We start from the raw sequence: 13,609 nt of genomic DNA on the forward strand, positions 1-13,609 counted from the left end.
ACCCGGGACAGGGTGTCAGACCGGACATTCTTGGTCCCGGGGCAGTAGGTGATCTTGAAGTTAAAGCGTCCAAAAAACAATGACCACCGGGCTTTCCTGGGGTTCAGCCGCTTAGCGGTCTGGATATATTCCAGGTTCCGGTGGTCAGTGAGAACCACAAATGGGACCACGGCTCCCTCCAACAGATGTCTCCACTCCTCAAGGGCCTCTTTCACAGCCAGGAGTTCCCGATTTCCAACGTCATAGTTCCGTTTGGCGGGGGTTAACCTGCGGGAGAAGTAAGCACAAGGGTGGAAAACACTATCGGACTCCCTGCTCTGGGACAGCATGGCTCCTATCCCTGAGTCAGAGGCATCCACTTCAACAATAAACTGGTGGCTAGGATCGGGCTGCACCAGAACTGGTGCAGTTGAAAACCGGTGTTTCAACTCCCTAAACGCGGCTTCACACCGATCCGACCAGGTGAAGGGGACTTTGGTGGAGGTCAGGGCTGTAAGGGGGCTAACTACCTGACTGTAGCCCTTAATGAACCTCCTGTAAAAATTGGCGAACCCTAGGAACTGTTGCTGCTTCCTACAATTTATCGGTTGGGGCCAATCTCTCACCGCAGCTACCTTAGCCGGATCGGGTACGACGGAGTTGGAGGAGATAATGAACCCCAAGAAGGACAGAGAGGTTTGATGGAACTCGCATTTCTCGGCCTTCACAAACAGCCGGTTCTCCAATAACCACTGAAGGACCTGACGGACATGCTTAACATGAGTCTCAGCGTCCTGGGAGAAGATGAGGATATCGTCTAGGTATACGAAGACGAATCGGTTCAGGAAATCCTGCCGAACGTCATTAACCAAAGCCTGGAACTTTGCGGGGGCGTTAGTGAGGCCGAGTGGCATGACCACGTACTCAAAGTGCCCTAAGGGGGTGTTAAATGCCGTCTTCCACTCGTCTCCCTTCCTTATCCAAACTAAATGGTAAGCATTCCTAAGATCCAACTTCATGAATATTTTGGCTCCATGCAGGGGCGTGAACACTGAATCTAAGAGAGGCAATGGGTATCGGTTGCGAACGGTAATCTCATTCAGCCCTATATAATCAATGCATGGACGGAGACCGCCGTCCTTCTTGCCCACAAAAAAGAAACCTGGAGGTAGAAGGTGTTACATAAAACACAATCTCCTTCCTGTGATTACCAGAGACGACCAAGGTTAAAGGCCGTGTCTGGTGTGTGATTTCTGGAAGTAGGGTGCCATCTAGTGCCCGCACCTTTAATGGTGAAGGAATGGCCACCAGAGGGAGCCCCACTGCCTTAGCCCACCTACTATCCAGTAGGTTCCCTTCCGATCCTGTGTCAATCAGTGCTGGAGCGGTAAGGGCTAAATCCTCACAGAGGATTGTGACTGGGAGTCGTGCGCATTTTCGTGGAACACCCGTGTGGTTTGTATGGCTCACCCTTAGCCCAGTCTCTAAGGGTGAGCATTGAAGTTTTAACTGTTTGGGGCAATTCTTCTGTGCATGCTCACTCGAGCCGCAGTAAAAACACTCTCCTCCACGGGCCAGCCTCCTATGTCTTTCCTTCAATTTGACTTTAGCCCTGCTCGTGTCCATAGCAACGTCAGCAGGGGGAGCTGGTGAATAACCAGATCAACAAGCCCATCTAGATCCCGCGGCTGATCCTTAGCCACCAGATGCTCCCTTAGGGCTGGAGACAGGCCGTTTAACAAAGGTGGCACGGAGTGAGACTGAATCCCAACCGGACCTCGCTGCCGCAATGCGGAAGTCGATTGCGTAATCAGCTGCACTCCATCGTCCCTGTCTCATTGACAGCAGCATATTTGAAGTGGACTCGCCTCTGTTGGGATGATCAAACACCTGTCGAAGCTCCCTTATGAACCCAGTGTAAGTTGAGAGGATCCGTGAATCTTGCCTCGCCCCAAAGCAAATTAATCACATAAGCCACCCGGGTGTGCTCCGACGCGTACATAACGGGCCGTTGTGAAAAAACGAGCGCGCACTGCATCAAGAAGTCGGCGCACGTTTCGACACAACCACCATACGGTTCCGGGGGACTAATGTAAGCTTCGGCCGACGAGGGGGGAGACCTCTGAATGACCACTGGATTTATTTTGTTCGGTGGCAGATCTACTGGAGGATGAGTGGCTGCAGCCACACCTGACACACTCGTGTCTACATGCGCGGTGAGAGCCTCCGTCCTACGGCTGAGGTGAGCACTCTGCTCCGTTAATAAATCCAAACGCCCCTCGGAATCCATGACGTGGCCGAGTTATCCTGTTGAGAAAGTGAATGCACGGACCCATGTTAGGGGGCGTCAATAGGAATACCAATAAATAACAATTTATTGTGCAAAAGTGCAAACAGGTCTCAAATATGCAGAGTCCAATCAAATAACAGATGGTGACACGTGGGCAGGCCCGAGGGTAGGAGACGCCTATCCAGAGAAGAGCCGGAACCCACGAAGTTCCACCGCCAGCCGGAGGCCTGCAATACACCAGAGCCGCCAAGTCCTGGTACCCCAGGTGGCCACCGCTCGAGGCTGTTGGACCGGTACTGCTGGCAGGAGCAAAAACAGATGAGATGGGTGTGTGCACACGCAGCAAACAGTTAGCAAAACCGCAGTAATCCTCCTGAGGGAAAACTTCTTCAGCGGGCCACACAACACTGTTGCCCCAGATAGGAGTAAATTGTGACAAAGTTATTGTTTCATTAACAAAGTTATGTGCCGCGTACCATACTGATATTGTATTTTTAATAAAAGGGTTTCTTGTCTGTTTTTTCAGCTTCTTGATATGTGAAGAATATAAATATTGCTTTATGGGCAAATCTGACACTGATTTTTGTTCAATATTTACTCAAACGGGTGGCGTGGATGAAAAATAGTACACTGCAGAACTTAACTGGGTGGCCCAATAATACCATTTCAGGTTTGGGACCCGGAGTCCTCCCCTTTCATAGGGTAAAAATAATAACTTGAGCCGGAGTCTACCTTTTCTATTGCTCCAGATAAATTGGCTAAATATAGTATCCATTTTTTTATGGAAGTTACTAGGCAGTGGGAGTGGGAGTGCTTGGAAAAGATATATAAATTTGGGTATAATAGACATTTTAATAAGGTTTATACGACCAATCATTGATATCGGCAATTTAGACCACCGGTCCAATTTTTCTGTCACTTCGTCTACCAGAGCGTTATAGTTTAAAGGGACAATGTCGCCAAGTTTCGGGGCAATCTTAACACCAAGTTATTTAAACGCATCTTGTGTGGCTGCAATTGGTGTATTTATTTTGGGATTACATCTTTCCTTTTCGTTTAGAAATAACAGTAGTGACTTAGATTTATTTACTCTGTATCCAGAAAATTTGCCAAAGTTTTCAAGTAATTTAACCAAATTTGGAATACTGCTCCTCAGGTTCGTTAAGAAAAAAATATCCTCCCCATATAATGCTATATGATGCTCTATGTCTCATATTCTGATGCCATCTATATTCCTACATGTCCTAACTGCGATCGCGAGAGGTTCTATTGCTAAAGTGAAAAGCAGAGGGGACAAAGGACAAAGGGTTTAGAAATTGTATTATTAGTCATCTGAGAAATGGTTCTCCTAAACCAGGGGAGGCCAAGTTCGGTCCTCGAGAGCCACATTCCTGACACTCTTAGTTGTCTTCCTGCTCCAACACACCTGAATCCAATGAAAGACTCGTTAGCAGACTTTTAATGAGCCTTTCATTGGATTCAGGTGTGTTAGAGCAGGGAGACAACTAAGAGTGTCAGGAATGTGGCTCTCGAGGACCGAACTTGGCCACCCCTGTCCTAAACCGTATCTAGGTAGCAGATCAAAAAGGTATTTCCACTCTATTCTATCAAATGCTTGACTAGCATCAACTGATAGCATTACAGTATCTTTGGCATTATTTTTCTCAAACAGCACATTCAACACTCTCCTGATGTTATGGAAGCCTTGTCGTTGTAATACAAAACCGTTCTGATCATTACTGACCAACTGAGGAAGATACTGTTCTAACCTTTTAGAGAGAGCTTTGCACAAGATTTTTGTGCACATCCCATTAAACTAATAGGCCTGAAAGATGAGCAACTGGTAGGTGATTTATCAGGTTTTAATATCACAGTTATCATAGCTAATCGTAATGATGGTGGAAGAGTTCCTGTTTTATATGATTTGTTAAACATATCCAGTAAAGGTTTTGCAAGTTTCTGTTTAAACTTCTTATAAAATTCTACAGGTATCCCATCAGGACCAGGTGCTTTACCGCTGTTCATACTGCTCATGGCATCATAAAGATCCTCAACTGTCAATGCCCTGTCCAGTGCTTCCTTTTCATCATCAGATAATTTCTGGAACTGTAGCTGATCGAGAAATGCTTGTTGTTGTGTAGCTCCAGAATATTCAGATTTGTATAATAGTTCATAAAAGTTTCTAAAGGTAGTATTAATTTCAGCTGGGTCTGTTGTTAAGTCACCTGACATAGTCTTTATACTGTTAATTGTCCTTTCGGCTTGCATTTTCTTGATCCGCCAAGCCAGTAATTTGCTTGGTTTTTCACCCTGATCATAGTATGTTTGCTTGGTCCATAAAAGGTTTTTAGCAATTTTGTCAGTTGTTAGTTTACTGTATTACGCTCTCATTACTGTTAATTGTTGCTGTTTATCCTCATCATTATTCTCATAAAGATCTAATTCTAGTGTTTTGATCTGTCTTTCCAATGTCTGTATTTCCTTTTTGTGCTGTTTAGTCTTTGAGCTTGTATATTTAATAATTTCTCCCCTTATGTATGGTTTGAAAGTTTCCCACCTTACACTGGCAGTTGTTTCATCCGTATTTAATAGGAAGTAATTATCTATGCAGGTTCCTATGAATTTAATAAAGGGTGGATCTTGTAGCCAATATATCTGGAACCTCCACCTCTGATGTTGAGCAGATATGCCTAAGCATATTCCCATTGAGGCAGGTGCATGGTCACTAATCACTATGCTGTCATAAAGCACTTTGTGACATTAATAAGCAGTTCAACAGATATTAGGAAATAATCGATACGTGAATATGTTTTATACGTAGAAGAGTGACAGGAAAATTCTTTTTTGTTTGGATTTCTTTCCCTCCATATATCGACTAGTCTTAGATCTTTTATGATTTCAGTCAGCTTTCTCCTTGTCTGTACGTGCGATGTATCAGTTCCAGTAAGTCGATCCAATGCTGGATCTAATGTGCAATTAAAGTCACCCCCAAAAATATAGAGACCTTCTAAGGTGGACACAGTCAACAGTAATTTGTCAAAAAATGAAGGCATGTCCTCACTAGGCCCATAAATATTAATGAGGTTGACCTTACGTGACATAATGTTTCCTTGTACAATCACATATCTACCTTGATTATACGACAGAACTTGTTTTGGAAAAAAGTCATTTAAAAAAATTGGAGAATTTTTCATTGTTTAAATTTTCAATAGCATCAATGTCATAAGGTGTAATGACACAAAATTGACTGCAGACAACAGTGGTGTCCTGCTGATTATACTACAACACTCACTTTGGGAAAAACTCATTTTTAAAAAATTTTGGAGAATTTTTTATTGTTAAATTTTCAATAGCATCAAAGTCATTAGGTGTAGTGACACAAACTTAACTGCACACAACAGTGGTGTCCTGCTGATTATACTACAGAGCTCGCTTTGAAAAAAAGGAATTTAAAAAATTTTGGATAATTTTTCATTGTTTAAATTTTCAATAGCATCAATGTCATAAGGTGTAGTGACACAAAATTTGCTGCAGACAACAGTGGTGTCCTGCTGATTATACTACAACTATTATACTCACTTTGGGAAAAAGTCATTTAAAAAAAATTGGGGGGATTTTTCATTTATTAAATTTTCAATTGTGTCAAAGTCATAAGGTGTAGTAATTTTTTTTAATTACTTTTTCCCAAACTGAGTGCTGTAGTATAATCGACAAGACACCGCTGTTGTGTGCAGTGAATTTGGTGACACCACATCTTGTGACTTTGATGCTATTGAAATATAAACAATCAAAAATTCTCCAAAATTTTTCTAAAATGACTTTTTCCCAAAGTGATTGTTGTAGTATAATCTGCAGGACACCCTTGTTGTGTGCAATAAATTTGTCATTATACCTTATGACTTTGATGCTATTGAAAATTTAAACAATAAAAAAATTCTCCAAAATTTTTTTTAAATGACTTTTTCCCCAAAGTGAGTGTTGTAGTATAATCTGCAGTACACCACTATTGTGTGAAGTAAATTTTGTGTCACTACACCTTATGACTTTGATGCTATTGAAAATATAAACAATAAAAAATTCTCCAAATTTTTTTAAAATTACTTTTTTTCAAACTGAGTGCTGTAGTATAATCTACAGGACACGGCTGTTGTGTGCAGTGAATTTTGTGTCACTACACCTTATGACTTTGATACTATTGATAATTTTAAAAAGAATAATCCCCCCAAATTTTTTTTAAAAATGACTTTTTCCCAAAATGAGTGTTGTGTTATAATCAGCAGGACACCACTGTTGTCTGCAGTAAATTTTGTGTCACTACACTTTATGACATTGATGCTATTGAAAATTTAAACAATGAAAAATTCTCCAATTTTTTTTTAATTACTTTTTCCCAAACTGAGTGCTGTAGTATAATCGACAAGACACCGCTGTTGTGTGCAGTGAATTTGGTGACACCACATCTTGTGACTTTGATGCTATTGAAATATAAACAATCAAAAATTCTCCAAAATTTTTCTAAAATGACTTTTTCCCAAAGTGATTGTTGTAGTATAATCTGCAGGACACCCTTGTTGTGTGCAATAAATTTGTCATTATACCTTATGACTTTGATGCTATTGAAAATTTAAACAATAAAAAAATTCTCCAAAATTTTTTTTAAATGACTTTTTCCCCAAAGTGAGTGTTGTAGTATAATCTGCAGTACACCACTATTGTGTGAAGTAAATTTTGTGTCACTACACCTTATGACTTTGATGCTATTGAAAATATAAACAATAAAAAATTCTCCAAATTTTTTTAAAATTACTTTTTTCAAACTGAGTGCTGTAGTATAATCTACAGGACACGGCTGTTGTGTGCAGTGAATTTTGTGTCACTACACCTTATGACTTTGATACTATTGATAATTTTAAAAAAGAATAATCCCCCCAAATTTTTTTTAAAAATGACTTTTTCCCAAAATGAGTGTTGTGTTATAATCAGCAGGACACCACTGTTGTCTGCAGTAAATTTTGTGTCACTACACTTTATGACATTGATGCTATTGAAAATTTAAACAATGAAAAATTCTCCAATTTTTTTTTAATTACTTTTTCCCAAACTGAGTGCTGTAGTATAATCGACAAGACACCGCTGTTGTGTGCAGTGAATTTGGTGACACCACATCTTGTGACTTTGATGCTATTGAAATATAAACAATCAAAAATTCTCCAAAATTTTTCTAAAATGACTTTTTCCCAAAGTGATTGTTGTAGTATAATCTGCAGGACACCCTTGTTGTGTGCAATAAATTTGTCACTATACCTTATGACTTTGATGCTATTGAAAATTTAAACAATAAAAAAATTCTCCAAATTTTTTTTTAAATGACTTTTTCCCCAAAGTGAGTGTTGTAGTATAATCTGCAGTACACCACTATTGTGTGAAGTAAATTTTGTGTCACTACACCTTATGACTTTGATGCTATTGAAAATATAAACAATAAAAAATTCTCCAAATTTTTTTAAAATTACTTTTTTTTCAAACTGAGTGCTGTAGTATAATCTACAGGACACGGCTGTTGTGTGCAGTGAATTTTGTGTCACTACACCTTATGACTTTGATACTATTGAAAATTTTAAAAAAGAATAATCCCCCCAAATTTTTTTTAAAAATGACTTTTTCCCAAATGAGTGTTGTGTTATAATCAGCAGGACACCACTGTTGTCTGCAGTAAATTTTGTGTCACTACACTTTATGACATTGATGCTATTGAAAATTTAAACAATGAAAAATTCTCCAATTTTTTTTTTATTACTTTTTTCCAAAGCGAGTTCTGTAGTATAATCAACACGACACCGCTGTTGTGTGCAGTGAATTTGGTGACACCACATCTTGTGAGTTTGATGCTATTGAAATATAAACAATCAAAAATTCTCCACAATTTTTCTAAAATGACTTTTTCCCAAAGTGATTGTTGTAGTATAATCTGCAGGACACCCCTGTTGTGTGCAGTAAATTTTGTGTCACTACACCTTATGACTTTAATGCTATTGAAAATATAATCAATCAAAAATACTCCAAAATTTTTTAAAATTACTTTTTCCCCAAACTGAGTGCTGTAGTATAATCTACAGGACACGGCTATTGTGTGCAGTGAATTTTGTGTCACTACACCTTATGACTTTGATGCTATTGAAAATTAAAAAAATAAAAAATTCTGCAAAGTTTTTCATAATGGCGTTTTCCCAAACTGAGCTCTGTAATCAGCAGGACCCCACTGATGTGTGCAGTGAATTTAGTGATATCACTCCTTATTACAGTGATTTATTCAATCATTTTCTGGTGTCTTTTTTCCATGTTTGCACTTTGTAGATGGTCCCTAAGCTTCCGTTTCTTTACCGCCTGCCCGTTCAGATCAGTGATATTTTTTCAGCTCAGAGGACGGCTCATATGGATAAAAATAAGGTTGTAGCTTGTTGTCTACCTTCCTGAGGTTAGAAACTAGTGTTTGTCTTTGGACAATGTTTCTCTTAAGATCTATTGAGCCATGAACTTCGAATCTGTGAATATCTTTCTAACTTTACCGAAGTATGCAACTTCGAGCGTTTCTGCAGACAGATCCTGGAAGAAAGACAGCTTGCTGTCGCCGTGCATGATTTCTCGCTTCCTTGCTTCACGATACACAAATTCCTTCTCCTGAAACTTCAAAAAACAGACAAGAACTGCTCGGTTCTTGTGAGGTGTGGCCGGTGCCAGTGTGCAATGAACTCGCTCCAGAGTGAAAGTTTTATCAGGACAATCGAGCCATCGTGGCAGCATGTCGCAAACAAAGTCATTGTGGCTTACTTCCTTCAGCTCGTTCATGTAGTCCAAAAATCCGTAAGTTCTTTCTTCTGCCACAATTTTCCAGATCTTCTGTTTTTGATTCAAGATAGGCAATTCGTTTAGTGGCAGACTCATTGCCTCTTGAGTGTGCTGTCTTCTGTTGTTGCTATGTGCGTTTCTGCCTCTCCAATATGTGTTGTATTTGCAACCACGTTTTTTTCCCACGCCTGAAAGCTTGCTTTCATCGCCACAATTGAGTTTTCCATATTCGACAGACGGTTATCAATGTTGTCCAGCTTTGATCCAAAGTCCGAGCGAAGGGACTTCAACTCCGTTAGCACATCGGCTAAATTTGCCATTCTGCTATCTTCATTAGCTGCCGCTGCTGCCGGAGAAGTTGTCTCAGCGATGTTTGCCTTGCGTGCTCTGGTGAAAATATTGTAGGGTTTCGATTCGGGTGGTACTGACATATCCAGAGCCGCACTGTTTACTCAAAATTGTCGGTGCATTTGTTGGGTTTTTCTAAAGTTTGTGTCTGGCTGTGTGGAGCTTCCAGTCTACGCCACCATCTTACTCTTGGTCCCACGTGACCCCCCGAGCTCCAGGTATTTATAAACTGAATCTTAAAGATACCATCAGAGGACGAAGTGGAGCTGAGACAGACACAACTGGTCTAGCTGTGTAAGGATTTATAGCTTAGTATTTTATCATGCATTGCAGTTTTTTCTTAACTAGATTAGTGAGACTTTTAAGAATATGAACACATTTCTATACTACACTGACTGTGCTGCTCATTTCTGTCTTTAGGAAGGCATTTGCTTACGATGCTTCACTCGTTTCCTGGCTGTATTATTAGGTGCTACAGTAGCAATTGTTATTATGCTTCAGTACAGAAGAGGAAGAGGTAAGTAATTCAACCGTTTTACAACACAGGTTTATTTTTCTGAGAAATGGTTAATTGCAATTTAACAACTGACAAAAAAGATGCTTCAGTATGTATTTTTTGCTTTTATGGGTTCCTATAGTCCCACCTTAATTGCTTCCTGGTTCTTGTATGAGATATAAGAACTGACCAGCATTCTTACAGCAGGACAGTGTGTTCATTTACTAAAATTACCGCAGCCGTGTATTTTTATGTTTTATGTGATAAAACAAAACACCTACTTGATAAAAATAATAAACCTACAAATGGGCATCATGTTACAGTTTTAATGTCATGTGTGCTTTCTATTGGAAGAAATTTGTTTGTCAAAGTGTTCCATAAAATGTCAAGCAAATCATTTGGTTAAAATAATCTTGAAGAGGTAAGGCATTTAGGGGTGATTCTTTAACTACGGGCACTATTGGCCTTGTAAATGTAATTTCCACCACACCATTGCCTTACAATATAAAGCGCCTTGGGGCAACTGTTTGTTGTGATTTGGTGCTATATACATGTGCTCTGATGTTACTGTTTATCTCCATAGAAACTACCCACACAATCTTTCATACAAACTTTTTAAAGGGACATTATTGTTGTGGTGGAAATTACGGCAATAGTGTGGGACAACTACATTTCGTTTAAAAAAATCACAACAGTTGTATGACATTGAATACCCCAATTATGTTTTGATTATTTTACTGATATTTTATTCAGAGATATTTTAAAACATTAGAAAAAACGTTTGTTTACTATTCATTTTTATCATTGAAGATCATAAGTCTGGGTGTGGGACAAGCACAAAACGGCAATATTTGCATATAATGATGCTGAAAAAAAGTGAAAAAGTCATCATAGACTACTAGAACAAATTTCTTAAAACACTTTCATTGTAAAGATAACTATAGAAGTGTGAAATTTCCCCTTTTTTCTTTTTTTCATAAAATATGATCAAGGGACATAAAAGTGCCCGTAGTCTAAGAATCACGCTTAGACTGTCTTTAAAAGGGTGGGTGTGTTCAGAAACTAAAAAACTAGGAATCAGGATCAAAGCACAAAACTTTAGAATGATCCACTTCTGGATCTGTAAGAAAAAAGTATAATCAGCTCTGTCTGGACCTAAAGTCTACTTTGCCACCAGGTTTTCCAAAAATCGATTCCTTGCACTTTGACATTAACTGCCGTCAAAGAAACAAGAAATGGAAATATAACCTCCTTGGCAGAGGTATTATTTGGAGGGTGTTTGTCAGCAGTGAGATATAGAAAGTGATAAAAAGAAAAGGTAAAGTGTTTTTGCACAACAGTAATGCCACATAAGAGCAGCTTCAGCATTTACTGGCCCCACTTTCTTCTTCCTCAATCAAAAGACAGACACGAGTCGTTGAAGGTGATTTATAGTTTTCCTTCAAAAATACAAATTTCCTCTATATTACACTGATTATGTGGCTTGATAGGTTTCTCATACTTTCACTTTAATGGTGGCAGGTCTTGGCCTTAAAATGACAATGTCTTGTCTTACTGTGTCGACCCACTTGTAAGTATAGACTCAGCATCTCCACCAGCTCCACCGGACCACTGACACCTCCAGCACCGGCGTCTCCACACCAACTGTGTCCTCACTCAAACTGCACTGGAATCAGAAGAGGGAATTCTGAGTGAGAGCAATTGGTGGCATCATGGATCAAATGATTAATGTCCTTAGTGATATTAGTAAAACAATAAATGCACTTGTGAATAAGTGAATTCTGTCTTTGCTGTTGTGTCTGCATTTGACTGCCTGTTTGTGTCTTTGGTTCAGGGTTTTGTTTTATCCTGTTTCTGTGTTTTCACTTATATGGTTATGGTGTGTCTTCTTATTTCTGTGATCGGCTCCCTATCTGTGCCTTGTTGTTAAACGTCATTGCGTTCTGTCCACATTCCTTCCGTGGGTTGTCTCTGGGTTGTTATCTTGGTTGGTGTCAGTAGTCCTTGTGGTTGATCCTTGTCTGTCTGGTTTCTTCTGTCCTTGTCTCTTTTGTCATTTGTCTCCTTGATGTCTCATGTGGCTTTCCCCCATTCACACTTTATCCATTTTTGAGTTCCACGTTAGTTTTCTGCCTTTTGTTGATGGATTTAGTTGTAGTTTGTTTACTGCTTGATTCCTTATTTCGCTCTTCTTCATGTCTGTTACATCCGCCAAGGAAGTAATAAAATCCTCAGCATTTATTTCTTTATGGCTGTCTGCCTGCCTGTTAGTAGGATTACGTCAAAACTACTGCACAAATTTTGATGATATTTTCACCACAGATAGATATTAGGGTATGAAAGACTATTAAATTTTGGAGGTGATCCAGCTCCGGATCATGGATCAAGATTTCACTTTATATAGGCTTTGAAGGATTACATCAAAACTACTTCCCGTATTCTCACCAAATTTGCACCACAGATAGATATGAGGCCGTGAAAGACTCCACTGCATTTTGGAGGTGATCTGGATCCAGATTGGCAGATGTCAGAAATCTCTGATTGTTCTTGTTTTCTACTGTTTCTCTTTGGATTGGTTCTCTGGGTTTTCTGTGTAGCTCCTCTGTTTTGCACTGTGTTCACTTGATAGATCCATGTCGGTTTTCTGCTTTTTATTTTTGATTCGGCTTTGGGTATTGTTTCGTGTTTTGTTATAGCTGATTATCATGGTGTTTTTAATTATGTGCAGTCTGTTCATCAGTTTTTTCCACTTTTTTTTTTTTTTTTTTTTTTGTGCCCTTTTAAGTTCTACATTTATTTTGTACTATGTGGGTTTTGGATCAGTCTTTTGGTTTTGTGACTTCTTCTTCTTGGTTATCTTCCAGTTATGGTCATGTTATGTTCAACCCAGTCTCACGGCAAGTAGTGATTCAGCAGCACAAAATATACATTAATCTATTGGTTTGTGATATTGTGATGAAAAGCGCCTCATTTTCGTTTCAGTAGCACAAATTCATTCTAATTCATGGTTGCACGAAATTAAAAGTGAAGGGGGGGTGGTTATGGTTATGGTGGGGGGAAGGAGTGTTAGTAATAGTGACTTAAAAAAGCTCCTTCACAAAAATTTGACTCATTTTGTCACGGGAGCACGAAAAAAAAAACGTGAGACTGGGCTGGTTAGGTTCTACTTCACTTGAGATATCTGTTTAAGTATTTGTTCACCTTGTGTTGCCTCTTGACCTTTGATCCTGCCACACCTGTCTTCCATTTTGTCATCAGTTTGACTTGTATTTAAGTCGCACCTGGTTCACTGTTCATTTGCTGGTTCCTTGCGTTTGTTCTCTATTCACACTGCTCCTGGTTTTTATAAGTACTTTTGACCTTTGATGTTGCCGCCTTTTCATGGCTGTAGTAGTTTTTTGGTGACTCTCTGTTTGAATGATTGTTTTATGTTTTGTTTGGAGCAGTTTTTTTTCCATCACCTGTTTGGACTGATATCACTTTGGAAACATTAAATCCTCTTGTTGCACTACTCCTTTTGCTATATTTTCTGCCTGGAAATTGGGTTTACTTTTTGCATCGGGTTCCTCTGGTGGGTGGGATGTTTTGCTCTGGCAGTATGCCGTGGCGGTGTGCCATGTTGTGGAGGATCCCAGAGGCTATCACAATGC

General features: G+C 39.4%; 1 long non-coding RNA gene across 1 annotated transcript; it reads left to right on the top strand.

Annotated features, from left to right (window-relative positions):
- Positions 1 to 9,720: 9,720 nt before the first annotated feature.
- On the top strand, positions 9,721 to 12,280 carry LOC117502443. The gene is made up of 3 exons (XR_004558297.1): positions 9,721 to 9,757; positions 9,884 to 9,980; positions 11,540 to 12,280. It is a non-coding gene; the product is annotated as an uncharacterized LOC117502443 (long non-coding RNA).
- The last annotated feature ends 1,329 nt before the right edge of the window (positions 12,281 to 13,609 follow it).

Source organism: Thalassophryne amazonica, chromosome 20 (genome assembly GCF_902500255.1).
Source record: "Thalassophryne amazonica chromosome 20, fThaAma1.1, whole genome shotgun sequence".
Classification (NCBI taxonomy): domain Eukaryota; kingdom Metazoa; phylum Chordata; class Actinopteri; order Batrachoidiformes; family Batrachoididae; genus Thalassophryne; species Thalassophryne amazonica.